General features: G+C 40.7%; 1 protein-coding gene and 1 long non-coding RNA gene across 2 annotated transcripts in view; one reads left to right on the top strand and one right to left on the bottom strand.

Moving 5' to 3' along the window:
- Positions 1 to 14,824, bottom strand: part of best2 (bestrophin 2) — a 33,050-nt gene that overhangs the window by 15,555 nt on the left and 2,671 nt on the right. The gene's annotated exons all lie outside the window — the stretch shown is intronic.
- On the top strand, positions 11,509 to 14,543 carry LOC121719703. Its single transcript, XR_006034317.1, has 2 exons — positions 11,509 to 11,642; positions 14,225 to 14,543. It is a non-coding gene; the product is annotated as an uncharacterized LOC121719703 (long non-coding RNA).

Raw genomic sequence — 14,824 nt, 5'->3', positions numbered from 1 at the left:
CCTGAGATATGTTGGAGATATCACATTTGCAAATATTGGACCTACGGGTATGCTGGTGTATGTCACCCAATGATGTCATTTTGAGCTACCTTAAGGAATATATTGCACTTAGGACATTACATCTAGCTTGGATTTGATCAGTAGACATGATTGATGATAATATATCTCTATTTGTCCACCATAAATGACCTAAACATTATGTTTCAACCAATCATTGAAATAGATATGTATTTGAAATCACTGGCTGGATCACACTATTTAGGCGGTTACAGCGACAAAAATAATAAAAAGTCCATAGATGGCCCTTTCATGTGCAGAAATAATTTTGAAAAAAGGAGGTTGCTCATCGGAGATATTCTGGTCTGAATATTGCTATTTTTTGGGTATTCGCCAAAAGGCATGTGACATAGTGGAGACGTGCAGTCCTGGACTGACACCAGTCACACCTTACGCCTTGTAACTCCAGTTTTAAACTAACCTTGGATGGACCTTTGATGGCATGGATTGTTACTTTGCTGTGTTTAAATCTGACAGCAGGAGGGAACATTTTATGCAATTTTGGGCCTTTTTTTGAGGTTTTTTGGCCTAAAACAAGGACGGGGGCCTAACTCCCCCTGGGTTGTTTCAAATGTTGTACTATTTTGGCTTTTTGAGTTTTTAGGTGGACCCTTCAAACTGTCCAAGTTTCATCAAAATCAGTGACGTAGCATGTGTCACCCCCGCCTGGTCCTCTCACAAGCATTTTCTCAACTGCAAGAGAAAAAAACACGGAGGTTGACGCTTGTTAGGCTAACAGTAGGGCCTACTGGGTAGGGTAGCCTATAATGCGTAGGGGAGAACTGGTAGCCTACAATTGTAACAGCGGTACCAGGCACGTGCAGAGAAGGGGGGCTACAGGGGCTCTAGCACCTGCCTTTTTGCCCCTTTGATGTTAAGTGCCCTTTTGACAAGACCCGTTTTTTACTTTTTAAAATTTGTAATACTTCCACTAGTTCCAACGTGAATATTGGCTAAAATGTCTCATTAATAGTTTGTGAAATTAGACATTTACAAAAATAACAATTTTCTGTGTTAATTGAAATGCCTTGCGGCCACCAATCCGTGACGTCATACATTCAGTGAACTCTCAGAAGGTGCACGCAGGCACAGTGCTGCAGGAGACGTTTGGGAGCACGGTAAGGTCACTTGGCAGTTAGCCTATCTGAACATGCAATAGTATTCAGCTTAGAGATAGAGAATAAAATGTTTAAAGTTGTTTCATGTTTAATGAAGTAGGCTATCAAACCCGTTTTAACCATGTCATGGTCCATCCATTTCAATAACCTGGCAGCTTTGAAAATCTAAGTCTGAACGTTCATAACATATTCTGTTTAGGTTACTATGTTATAGTATCTTAGGTTAGACCTAGTTCATGAAAACAGAGTAGGCAAACCTTTTCTAAATCGTCATAAGCCGACGACATATGCTACTGTAGTTGTTTAACTCATAGACATAATATACATAGACGCCGCATTGGCTGCTGGAAACAAGAAATGCGGCCGCCATCTTGGACCGGTCATACTCCTCATTGCGTTGCAGCAGAAAACACAAGATGACAGCACTGTGCAGCATGTTCCTGCTCAAATCGGCGGACCATACTCGGGGGATTTACTTTTCACAAGTAAGATTTAACATTACCGTACTATTGGTTGTATTTTGTATTTTCGAACAATGTGGCCTGTATCATAGCTACATGTATGACCTATGACGCAAAAAAAACCGCGTGAAAATCTGTTCGGTATTCAGTGAGATATGATTAATTAAGTGTGCTGACAGCTCATTGCACCGGCCAAACAGATTACACTGAGTGGAGTGGATGACCGGTCCAAGATGGCGGCTCCAAATCTCGTCAGCGCTAGTAGGGACCAGCGGTCGATGCGGCGTCTATGTATATTATGTCTATGGTTTAACTAACCCAACTCCACACGTCGTTCTCTGTTTACAGTAGGCTACATTACGCGTCATTTCACTCAGTGGCCACACGCGCAGCACGTGAATCTGCAAGACACCAGCTTGCTAATGGTGGTAGTTCACTGTGATAAACATTAAAATTATAGCCTGACAAGCCAGACTATAGGCAATAACATATTTGCTGCCGCTAGGGTGCGTCTAGATATCTAGGCTATTCAAATTAGTTTTGAATTTAATCAAAGACACATTTAAGATGTAGCCTTATAGCCTATGATCTCTGTGTAGACAGTAGCCTAATGCAAACTGAAAATACCTATCCGTCTGTGCCCTGGCTACAGCAGGCCTACAGTACATGCACTCCTATTGAATTTTCAGAGCCAAGAGAAATGAAAAAAAAAATGTGTTACAGTTCTGTCTGCTATTTACACCCATTCTTCTTGATACATAATGAATAAATATGAACATTTATAAAATGTTTATCAGTACATTAGACTACTTTGCAAATTGCTAAACCATATAATAGCCTGTCCCACCATCATCATTGAAATCGCATAATGCTAGAATTTAAATGCAAAAAAAAAATGTCCAGCTCAGGTTCAGATGATTAAAGCTTTATAGGCTAGGGAATGTAAAACTTAAGTTCCAGTTTACACCATTCAAATTGTGTGTATCTTTTCTAGCTTTCGAATGCATTATGTTCTATAAAACATGATATTATATTGCAAAGATGCCCACTAAAGACAAGTTTTAAATAAAGTTAACACGTTTTCTGAAAATTTTGTTCCATGTGCCCTTTTTTAAAATTTGAGGCCCTGCCCTGTCTCTGCACGCCCCTAAGCGGTACAAATGTATGAATGTTTTATTCTCAGGATATGGTGTAGCTACGGAAAGATCATGTAATTCTTACAGCCATCCAAACATGAATGGTTTACTTACAGTTTTTCTCGATTGTTTTTACCTGCTTAAGTAAAGTAAAGACCCACTTGGTCTTCATGACTACTTTCTTTGCACAGCAGAAGTCATCTCTTGCGAATGTGTTCACACATTTTCATTGGGTTCACACATTTCTCACACCCTTTTGCAAAACAGTTAACACAGGTGTCATTCAAAAGCCCCAAACTCTATTGGTTTTCCCATGCTAAACAAAAGGAAAACATCTTTTCACAGGTGGTATAGATTCCTTGTGTAGCAGGGTAGCTTGTGCTTTCCCTGTTTTCCCTCTGGCAGCTGCCAGATTGGAGGTGGGTGCGTTAATGAAGGGGGCGGCCCCCACATTGAGTATATTTATACGGCTAGATATCAGCTGACAGTGCGTCTTCCGTTCTCCCATTGTCGCTGGAGGAGCTAGCTTCCGTGTTTGGGTGGCTCGCGGGCCGTTTGGTTTGGCCTTGCTGGAGCTAGGTTTACTGTTTGGGTCTCTTGCATCTACAAGAGCGCATCTTCGCTTGGCAGTGGACTGTTTGCACGTCCAGCCTTGAGCGTTTATTCACTGGAATCGTGCCATTAAGCACTGTTCGGTAGCCCTTCCTGTCATGTTCTTGGATTAGCTGTGCTTCCAGACAGTGAAGTTTAACTGAAGCCTGTGCGGTGCTCCAGATTGTGGCTGCACATAGGCCTCGCCGCTGCTGCTTTGTTTCCATGTAAATTCTACCGTAGGCTAACCTTTGCTGTCCAGTCAGGTAGCTTCCCCCCCCCCCGGCCGTGCCACCTGGGAAGCCGCTTGCCGTACAGTACTGTGTACTCTGTGTTATTACTGCATGTTCTAACGTGTCCAAATGACACTGGGCTAGACTGTACTCGCCTCTATCACCACCGCCTGTTGCTATATGGTTTAGGCCTACTTTGTGTCTTGCTTGTGTGTGTTCGTCTGCGGTTTAGGGTGCATGTGCATGTGTGTGTGCGTGGGCCTTGGAATCTTGTGGTTGTGTGTGTCTTGCAGTGGACCATCGGGGCAGTATGCAGGGACCTCCCGCCTAGTACTAAGTGGAAGGCCCAGGCCTCTGTGTGCATAAAAGCTAAGTGTCCTACACATTATTGTATGCTATGTCCAGCTAGCCATTTTGTGACCTCCCTGCCTTCACTAAACATTGTTGCCCTTCTCTTTCTCTCTCCCTTGGTGTGTGTGGAAGACAGGAGCTGTTTGACCTCGAGCAGTGGGTCGGTGGTGGATCCCTTTCCTCACTGGTCCTCTATTTTGTGTGCACATCCAGGGTTTTGCTTTCTTTTCTTTTGTATTTTGATCTTGCTGTGTTCACGTGTGGTGTGGTTTTGGACCCGTCCCCCTCCTCTTCAGTTTATCCCTGCCGTGGTAAGCTACAGCCCTGTTTCTCCCCACACTATCCAGCTGAGTAGTCTCTCCGGGCCCTGCGCCCCCATGGTCCACACATCTTATAACATATTATAACTGCTCATATCCGCTTGTGTTTTAAGGAGTGATCACTCTGTTAGTACTTTGTCAATCTCTTAATAAAAAGACTTTGCATTTTTTTGTAAATCATGTCTTCAGTCTCTTGATGCGAACCTGTGTCATTGGTTGAGAGTAACCACCCTTTAAAACTTCTTGGGGCGCAATCCCCTAGATGGCGTAGTCGTCTAGAATCAATAACCCCTCAGCTCTGCCACACTTGCATAAGTCTGAATTTCTGATACACCTGTGTGAAACTCCTTTGCACAATTCTTCAATCAGCAATCATTCATTCAAGAGATGTCTGTTCTGTGTTGCTATTTGCAAGTATGGATCTAATGCACATTTAGACAAAGTACTGTATTGCTGTGGAGAAAACAGTACAAAAGGTGTTTACTGTAGGTCTATTTCGATGAAAGTCGTAGTTCAATGAAATTTACAGTATCTTGCTAGGTGTTTGCTGTATGTCTTACATGTCAATGACAGTTACATCTTGGGAGGAATTAATAATTTGTTTTTTTATTCAGTACATTTTGTCTTTTCAGAGTTTTTTTTCTGATACCAGAAAAATGAGAAAGTAATGAAACAGACATAGCAAAAATGCTCATTTTGAGAACTAGATTTTGCATTTTGTTGCCCAGTGTGTAATGATTGATTTAAAGAGTGTTTTTGAATTGGCAACAAGTTGTAGTGTTTGAAGGCAAGATTTGCTTTTGCTGCATGTTTTAAGTGTTTTGAGAGAGTAACAGCCTTTTGCAAGGGAAATGTGTCATTTTGTCCAGAGTGGTTTTGTTCAGACACAGGTGTTAACTGTTTTGAGAATGTGATGTCAGAGTTGACACAGGTATCAAAACGATCGAGAAAAACTGTAATACGACCAGAGAAAAAAGGTGCAAAATTCAAGCATCGCGATTTATTTTTTTAAACCGCAACTGTTTGTTTAAGTTTGCTTCGTGAAATTTGAGCGTGTGGACTTCAATCACATATCATTCATATCTTCAGTCCCTCTGTTTTAAGTTAACATGAGTGCCATTTATATAGTCATAGCAAATGCAATTAAATGAAAATAAAAACATGACCTGTGCGGGTCAGTTGTAACCCGTCTCTATGGCAAAATGAACTGATTTTTTCGCGCAACACTTATTGCGAGTTATGGATTTTGATTTTTGTGCCGCGATCACACCCAATTAAAGTTAACAGAGCAACTTGAAATATCACTGTTGGACCAAATGCTTCAGACATGTAAGAAATAAGCAGTTTATCAACTATATTTTTTATCAAGTTGACAAAAATAAGCATAAAGGTGAGCTATCGCTGTGACGGTCTGCAATGGCTAATGCAATAAATTAGCTTTAACAGTCATACATTTGGACTTTTTTGTTGATTTTATATGAAAACAGAAGCTCTTTGTTTAAGCCAGCATGATTCAAGATTTAAGAGCTGTTACATTCATGACGCTATGTTACAACGGTACCGCACTTTTTTATGGCTGCGTCAAGGTAACAGGCCATGCCGCTGTTAATTAAAAACATGCACATAAACAATAGGCTAGGCTATATAGAGGCGAATATTATGTTATTATATTATGTTATTGTTGCATGTTCCCTTTGGGACTCGCACAGGCTACTAAACTATTAAAGAAAATACCGATAGGCTATAGATAAAATGCATTGATGTTATTGAAGGCCTATATGTTTATGCAGACTGGAATGATCTTTATAGATTACCCAAGAAACGCCGATAGTGTACAGATTCTAGAAGGCTAGGGGGGAAGGGACATGAGTGGGCAGTAGTCCAAGGAGGATACGCTTTTATAGAGTGAAGCATTGTTCCTTGAGAAAAATTGAACTCCGAGTCCAGGTAAATAGACGGACACAGAGAGGACGGGGAATGACGAGCTGATGTTGGGCTGAGCTCAACGTTGCGCTCCGCCCCACATTGGGCTCAGCCCCGATCTGCAAGCTGCAGCCAGGGGTACTTGGAGAGGGGAAAGGTAGAGCTGAGACAACTCCATTGACGCTAATGTTGCATTTTTTCCAACAATGGCAGCTAATGGAAGCCTCAAATAGTTCCCGGAAGTTAACAATTAACAATAGCAGCAGTGCAGTTACAGCAGTATAGACTGTTTGTAGCCAACATTTCAGACTCAGATTTACATTCCTTTGCCTCATCCGAATAATAGTAATAATAACAGTAATAGTAGTAAAGTAATAGTAGGCTAGACTATTAGCTAATAGCCTAATTATAATAATAAACGATTTATGTATCGACTATGACGTTTCTGCTGCTCAGTCTTTATCAGTTCCTCATCAAATAAATTAAAAGAGGCTAAAAGCCCAATAAATGTGTTATATAAATAACCCTTGCCTATCCAATTTCAATTAGGCAGCACTACACCACCACGAACAAGCTGTCATCACGTTTTTGAGTTATAGGCCTACAACTTTTATTACGTGACGTTTCTTGGGCATTTAGCTTCACCATCACGTCAAGTTGTAACGTATGCGCAATGCTCATCTAGGCTATGGATTTAAGTGGCTTAAAGGCAGCAAAAGCGGGATATAGTGCAACTGCTTCCCCAAAACAATTCCTCCATAACTGTGTATTTAATCGTTTGATATGTGGACTTGGTTTGCAGCAGTGAAGCTGAGTTTGTCGTTAACATTGTTGGTTACTGTTAGGGAATTTAACCCCAACATATAGATACAAGATCCACAACACGTAGTATGGCTTTGCCCACAAACTCTGGTACCAAGAGGAGAGCCTTCTAATGTAAGGAAGAATTCCTCACACCATCAGTCTCTGACTCTGCAGCCCAAAAGCTGTGTATTTTATTGTACAGATGCACACAGAAAATAGGAAGCAAGAATATACTTCATTGTGACATACTATATCTCACCCACACACACACACACAGACAGGGTGCAGTTCCTGTCTGTCTGGGTGCACACTTGTACTCTCTGTTCTTAGAACTCAGAACAACAACATTTAACTTGAACTCTCTGTTCTTAGAACTCAGCACAACAATATTTCTGCTTACACAAATGGTTATACAATGATAACAGGGTTCTCAAGTCTCACGCAGTGGGCGTGAGACACACGCAATTCAACAAGTTCACACGCCACACCTTGCATTTCTCACGCAGAAATATTATAGGGATGCCAAGGTATCTGCATAATTAGTAGCCTAGAGGAGACGCAGGGATACAAGAGGATTTCTCGCAGGGTTCAGAACTAGCGCACCACTCACCAGACAAATCAAAAAACTAGATGTACCGCATAGCGGTACAAAATATGACCGCCGCTCAGTCCTGTACATCCGTTCCGCGAAAATAAATCACACTTCAATTTGTCTCCATATTTTACTCCATCCCCCACTCTTGAAACTTTTGTGTATGCTTGTTTGGCATGCCTGAGTGTGTGTGTGCGGCTGCACAGAAAGTAGCCTACTGGTGCTGAAAAGGTGAATAGATTGTAGAATAGCCAAAGAAGATGTAGCATTGTTATAAAACCTTTAAAATCTCTAAACAATCACAAGTAGGGCAGTTCATCACAGTTCATCCATTGCAACTGGATTGATGAAAGGTCACTTACACCTGTAGGCTACATTGTATTTGGGAAAAGCAAAAGGTATCAGCATAATGTTATTTATTTATTTATTTATTTATTTATTTATTTTTATGTATTTATAAACAAAAACATCTCTGTCAGTTCCATGCCGTTTTCAACAGCTATCAAAAACAAAGGTCATTTTTGGATGGATGGATTTTTTGTGAATGTTTCTTCTTCTACATAAGATTTTAGTCATCTTTAGTTCATGTAATACTTTATTGTCAATGCACAAATTAAGTAACAGTAGTCTGAAACGTTATTGTTAATCCACAAATTAAGTAACAGTAGCCTAGTCTGAAACGAAATGCTGTTTTACATCTAACCAGTGGTGCAAATAACTGACATGTCCAAATGGGCCTTGATGAAATGCGTCGCTAGACTGTTCATACACATTTTAACGGGCCAAAGTTGAAGATTTTTTGTCCGTTATTGTTCGTGCAAATATAGGCTGATTCATGTTCCCTTGCATTGTGTAACTGAGGTCCATGGCTAGTCTGGCTTTCATCAGACCAAGCTCAATCTTTTAAGAAATCAAAAAATAAATAGCGGGCAGATCATGCTGGGTTCACCCAGCCTAGTCCATAGGCACCCGATATTGTTTAATTTTCCGATTGAGAAATACTCGCTCTGGCTATTCTAAATGCAAAAATGCATCAGGGAGTTATGACAAAACGGTAACTAACAAACTAGATCCTAATAGAAAGCTGTTAGCTTCCCTAAGCTACAGGTAGGATTATAAGGTAGGCCTATTTACAACATAAATTGTCAATAGGCTATGCTGGCGACACAAATAAAATCTCCTTTGGAAACCAATGGTTTACGCCTTACATGGTCCCCGTTCCGTAAAAGTCTAGTGGGGCTACATACCCACCAAATTTCATGTACCCCGGTGGTTCGGTGTCCCGGGTATCAATGACCAAAAATTCAGGGAGTAGATGACGGGAAAAATTCTTGAATTGTGTGCATGTGTGCGTGTACAAATTTATGTTTATGTGTGTGGGTGTGTGTGTGTGTGTGTGTATGTGCGTGCTTGTGTGTTTGCCTGCGTATGTGTGTTTGTGCATGTGCATGCATGCGTACATATGTCTACTGTGTGAGTATGTGTCATATGTATGATTACTGTAAATGTATGTGTGTGCGTGTGTATCTGTTTATGCACATGTGTGCACATGGAATGGGTTAACATGACCCCTGGAGGCAAACATACGGAAAAAATTGGTCATCCTAGGCCCTACAGTTCTCAAGATATTCACAGAGAACTGTGTCTGCCCTACCCTCCTTTCGGGGGGTCCAGTCCAGCGGGGGGGGGGCTACAGATCAAAACGAAGAATGACGGTTCCATGCTATCCATATAGGGGTACATGCCCACCAAGTTTTGTGTACCCCGGTCTTTCAGTGTCCCGGGAATCCTTGTTGGTGTACGTCACTAAATGTACACATAAATTATTTTATTGTAAGGCCCCCCATGAACGAAAGTACACAAAACTTGCCATGCATTCGGAGGGTGTCATAATGATCCTACACTTTCAATTTCGTGCAGTTTTGACCTTGTCAGCCAGAGATATTGTGATGAAAACACCTCATTTTTTGCTTTTTAATTTTTAACTAGGTGGCGCTATACATGAAATAAGTGGTAATGGGATGGGTTGACATGCCCCCTTAAGACCAACATACATAAAAAAGGTGGACCTCCTAGGCCCTACGGTTCTCGAGATATTCACAGAAAACTGTCTCCGGCCACCTACAGGCCAGTTGGTGTATAGTAACATAAATTAATTTATTGTGTGGCCCCCCATGAACGGAATTCCACAAAACTTGACGTGCATACAGAGGGTGTCATAATGATCCTACACTTCCAATTTCGTGCAGTTTTGACTATGTTAGGTCACAGATACCTTCAATTACAACACCTCATTTTTACTTTTTTGTGTTTAACTAGGTGGCGCTATACATGAAATGAGTGGTTATGGAATAGGTTGACATGGCCCCTTGAGATCAACATACAAAAAAAAATGGTCCTCCTAAACCCTACGGTTTTCGAGATATTCACAGAAAATTGTGTCTGCCCTACCCTCCTTTCGGGGGTCCAGTCCAGCGGGGGGGCTACAGATCAAAACGAAAAACGATGGTTCCATGCTATCCATGTGGGGTTACATGCCCATCAAGTTTCGTGTACCCCGGTCTTTCAGTGTCCCGGGAATCATTGACGGAAATGTGGGCATGCGAAAAAGAAAAAAAAGAACAAAAAAAAAAATCTGACTAAACCTATATGACCGCCGCTTCGCTGCGCGGCGGTCATAATAGATAGCCACCGACATCCAATCAAAAAATAGGCTATTCGTTGTATCCGGATAAAATTCCCAAATACCACATTCCCTGCCTACAACCACGTTATGTTTGTGTGGGGTTACACGTTTAAGATTTCAAAACTGTACCAACATTCGTTTTATTCAGAAATTCAACTGTCTGTCATTTGGTAAACCATTATGGCACTTTACGGTGTAAATCGGGCCTTTTCACGAACGTTTGGCCTATCCTACTTTAAGGCAAAATTATTTCTTATCTATAAACTAAACTAACTGTCGGTCATTAAGAAAACATAATGATTGTGTCCTTATAGCTTTGTGTAACCCAGACATCAGCAACGTTCATTTTACACGACCAATCACTCTCGTGGCTGCCTGCACTTTCCCTGTCGTCACGGCTGCAACTTTCGCACTCGTTTGTGCTTTTTAGCGCCGTGTTCATCAGGTCCCGGGACACCCGTCTGAGCCTCCATGGACCATGTCAACAATGAATGAAAATTGGCTTTATTAACTAGGCTATCAATTTGAGCGAGTATGCTACACATACATTTTTTTCTAAAGATACAGGACTGCTGCAGACAATGACCTGCCAACCACCATAATGTAATAGCAACCCAAGATAATGAACTTACAAGATAATGAAAAAAAAAAAAATGGTCTCGGCATGCACATGCTTAGTCCAATGGTTCAGTGTATGCTACTCAAGTGAATAAAGCAATTAGCCTAATAAATAAAATATTTGTATCACTCGGTACATATACTTGAATCTTGAATTTCCCATTGGGGATCAATAAAGTATTTATCTATCTATCTATCTATCTCGTAAATTGGTAAGCCACAGAATATCCCAGCGTCACGGTTATTATATTTCAAGATTCCAATCTATCCCACGTAAATATGAAAAGTTATTTCTACTGACATGCTTCCTGGTGACATAAAAACACAAATGGTTTCTCTTGATAAGGCCGACATAAGAGACATAGGCTATGCATTATACTTTCCCAGATGGGTACAAATCCCTGACTGTCCTGAAAAATAAACAATAAACAAAAACAAGATAGATTACAATGACAAATTCAAGGTCTCAAAGGGTTAATGCTTCTTTCCAATTTGTTTTTTTTAATTACTGAGTGAGTGCACTGTAAATTATTTTAATCTGGTTGTTGATATTTGAACGTGAAGACTTGTTGATAGCAAAGATTCTAGAGCGGAGCGCTCTAGAATCTTTGGCTGATAGCCATGTCTTCTGACAAAGACGTTCTAAAGTCATTACTCGTTGATAAACTGAACCTGGTTGACAGACAGACAGACAGACAGCCAAGAGACACAATCTTGATAAAGCTACTGTGCAAGTTCTTAGAGGCAATGCCGTAAGTTTATTGTTGTATGTGTATGTTGTACGATCTCAACACTATGAAATCAACGTTAGTAATTAATCTTAGTAGCGATTTTGCTATCGTAGTCTTCATAGCAGTGTTATTGGTTACCATAGTAAGTGCTAACAATGTAACGTTTTATGCTGTGCTTAACGGAGAAAGATCCATTTTTAAAGTAACAAAGTTATGCTACATTGTTGTAAGAATAGAATACACACTGAATGTTTTGTATTTTGTACTTGTTCTCAGTTTTCACCGTATGTCTTTGAATGAGAAAACACGTCAGTAAATGCAATCTTACCACGGACTCTCTTCATTGGCAACGGTTTAACTTGGTGTTACAGTTTTTCTCAGTCGCTTTGGTGCTTTTCTCAGATCAGAATGAAAATTCTCATAACTAATAGTTCAACCTCCACAACATTTAGTCATTTGTGCACATCATAATAGCAATTTCTCCTTCCTCTGAACAAATTGCAAATGCTTTTGGACATGTATCAGTTGCTTTCGTACAATTCTCTGCTGTTTTATAACATTATCATTTGCTTAGGCTATGTCATGTCAGTCAAAATGAACTATACTTATGGATGATGAATAGTCATTCCCAATGAAACTAATAGTCTTCATTTCATTGCTTGAGTCATTACATACACAATTGTTGAACTAGTTATCAAATTCTGTCATAATGCTGTAGAATTGCAGAGCATACAGTAAAAATGTGAAACGTACGTATTCAGTGTCTTGTACTCACTTACTCCCCTAACTACAGCAATGTGTAACTTTTCTGTAGTTTTCAAATGGCTGTACAAGTAGTGCATAGTGCTGTATTGAGCATGTTCAGGTAGTGTCACCGAGTTCTGATCTTTTTTTATGCGTTGGAAAACACTGAGAGAATAAACTGTCATAATGAAAACATGACAAAGCCATTTGACTATCTTGTTTATAAACAATGGTGTCAAGACTTCTCATTTGACACTGGCAGTTTTATTGACATGAAGACTTGCTTTTGAGGAATGGACTATCCATTTTGAGCAAGTGACGTGCTTTTGCAGGTTATCCACTAGATTCTGCAGTTTGCACTAATTGTTTTGAGCAATGCACTAACTGCTGTGCAAATGTTACAGTTTTTCTCGATTGCTTTTACCTGCTTAAGTAAACTAGAACCCACTTGGTCTTCATGACTACTTTCTTTGCACAGCAGAAGTAATCTCTTGCGAATGTGTTCACACATTTTCATTGGGTTCACACATTTCTCACACCCTTTTGCTAAACAGTTAACACAGGTGTCATTCAAAAGCCCCAAACTCTATTGGTTTTCCCATGCTAAACAAAAGGAAAACATCTTTTCACAGGTGGTATAGATTCCTTGCATAAGTCTGAATCTCTCATACACCTGTGTGAAACTCCTTTGCACAATTCTTCAATCAGCAATCATTCATTATACATAAGAGATGTCTGTTCTGTGTTGCTATTTGCAAGTATGGATCTAATGCACATTTAGACAAAGTACTGTATTGCCTATTTGGTGGAGAAAACAGTACAAAAGGTGTTTACTGTAGGTCTATTTCGATGAAAGTTGTAGTTCAATGAAATTAACAGTATCTTACTAGGTGTTTGCTGTATGTCTTACAATGACAGTTACATCTTGGGAGGAATGAATAAATTCTTTTTTTATTCGGCACATTTTGTCTTTTCACAGTTTTTTTCTGATACCAGAAAAATGAGAAAGAACAGACATAGCAAAAATGCTCATTTTGAGAACTAGATTTTGCATTTTGTTGTCCAGTGTGTAATGATTGATTAAAGAGTGTTTTTGAATTGGCAACAAGTTGTAGTGTTTGAAGGCAAGATTTGCTTTTGCTGCATGTTTTAAGTGTTTTGAGAGAGTAACAGCCTTTTGCAAGCAAAATGTGTCATTTTGTCCAGAGTGCTTTTGTTCAGACACTGTAAAGTTGACAGACACTGTAAAGTTTTGTTCAGAAAAACTGTAATAGTGATGTGAGAAAAGCACCAAAGCGACTGAGAAAAACTGTAAGTCAGAGTTTCAACACACTGCACAAGAACACTGATAGGCCCATTGGTGGCCAATGTGTTCTGATTGAGCAGTGAACTGGCTCGACTGTTTCCCAATAGGTACCTTTTAGGTAATAGGCCCATTGGTGGCCAATGTGTTCTGATTGAGCAGTGAACTGGCTCGACTGTTTCCCAATAGGTACCTTTTAGGTAATGGGCCCATTGGTGGCCAATGTGTTCTGATTGAGCAGTGAACTGGCTCAACTGTTTCCCAATAGGTACCTTTTAGGTAATGGGCCCGTTGGTGGCCATTGTGTTCTGATTGAGCAGTGAACTGGCTCGACTGTTTCCCAATAGGTACCTTTTAGGTAATAGGCCCGTTGGTGGCCATTGTGTTCTGATTGAGCAGTGAACTGGCTCGACTGTTTCCCAATAGGTACCTTTTAGGTAATAGGCCCATTGGTGGCCATTTTCTCCAAAACCTGCGTCCTCATCCACACACTACCCTTTTCTGCTTATAATCCACTTTTAATTATGTATTTATTTGTTTACTCTTTCTTTAACAGAGAGCCACTGATTTGCGCACACTGTCGCCCGATATAACAGAGTCCGAAATAAGGAAAGAATCGTCCTGGTGGGCCTGAGACTACAGATGTGGGTTTGACTGCCCAGCCGGTATGTGTCCCATTCAAACAGAGCAGTGGACAGACATACACCGGCCTCAGTCCAGCAAGACTCTCGGTAGTGACCAGTGGGCCGTCGCCTGTTCCCTGCAGCTCAGCGATTCACATCTTCACATCAGAGCTCCGCCAACAATCAGCCCCAACTGGCTTATTCTCACAGCTACACGTGTTGCAGTTCCACCTCAAAGCTTTTCTATTTAAACAGCAGTGTTTTTGTCTTCACTCACTGTTAGGTTACGAAGTGCAGTCGGTTCCGCCGGCGGAACAGGGGTTCTGATGGAGCACAGAAGAGAATCACAGCAACCTTGAGTGTGTTCTAAGCAACACATACCCTAGTGTTCTAAAGCAGCAGAACAGTGAGGAACCACACACCCATGAGTATATATATATGCACACACCCAGAAGAGCTGAACCAGATTGCCTCTGTGAAACGGTGGGAATGGGAATGAATAGATGGATGGATGGATAAATGAATAGATGGAT

The sequence above is a fragment of the Alosa sapidissima genome, chromosome 9 (genome assembly GCF_018492685.1).
Source record: "Alosa sapidissima isolate fAloSap1 chromosome 9, fAloSap1.pri, whole genome shotgun sequence".
Lineage (NCBI taxonomy): Eukaryota > Metazoa > Chordata > Actinopteri > Clupeiformes > Clupeidae > Alosa > Alosa sapidissima.
The sequence above is the reverse complement of the archived record's forward strand: the minus strand, read 5'-3'. Positions and strand labels throughout refer to the sequence as shown.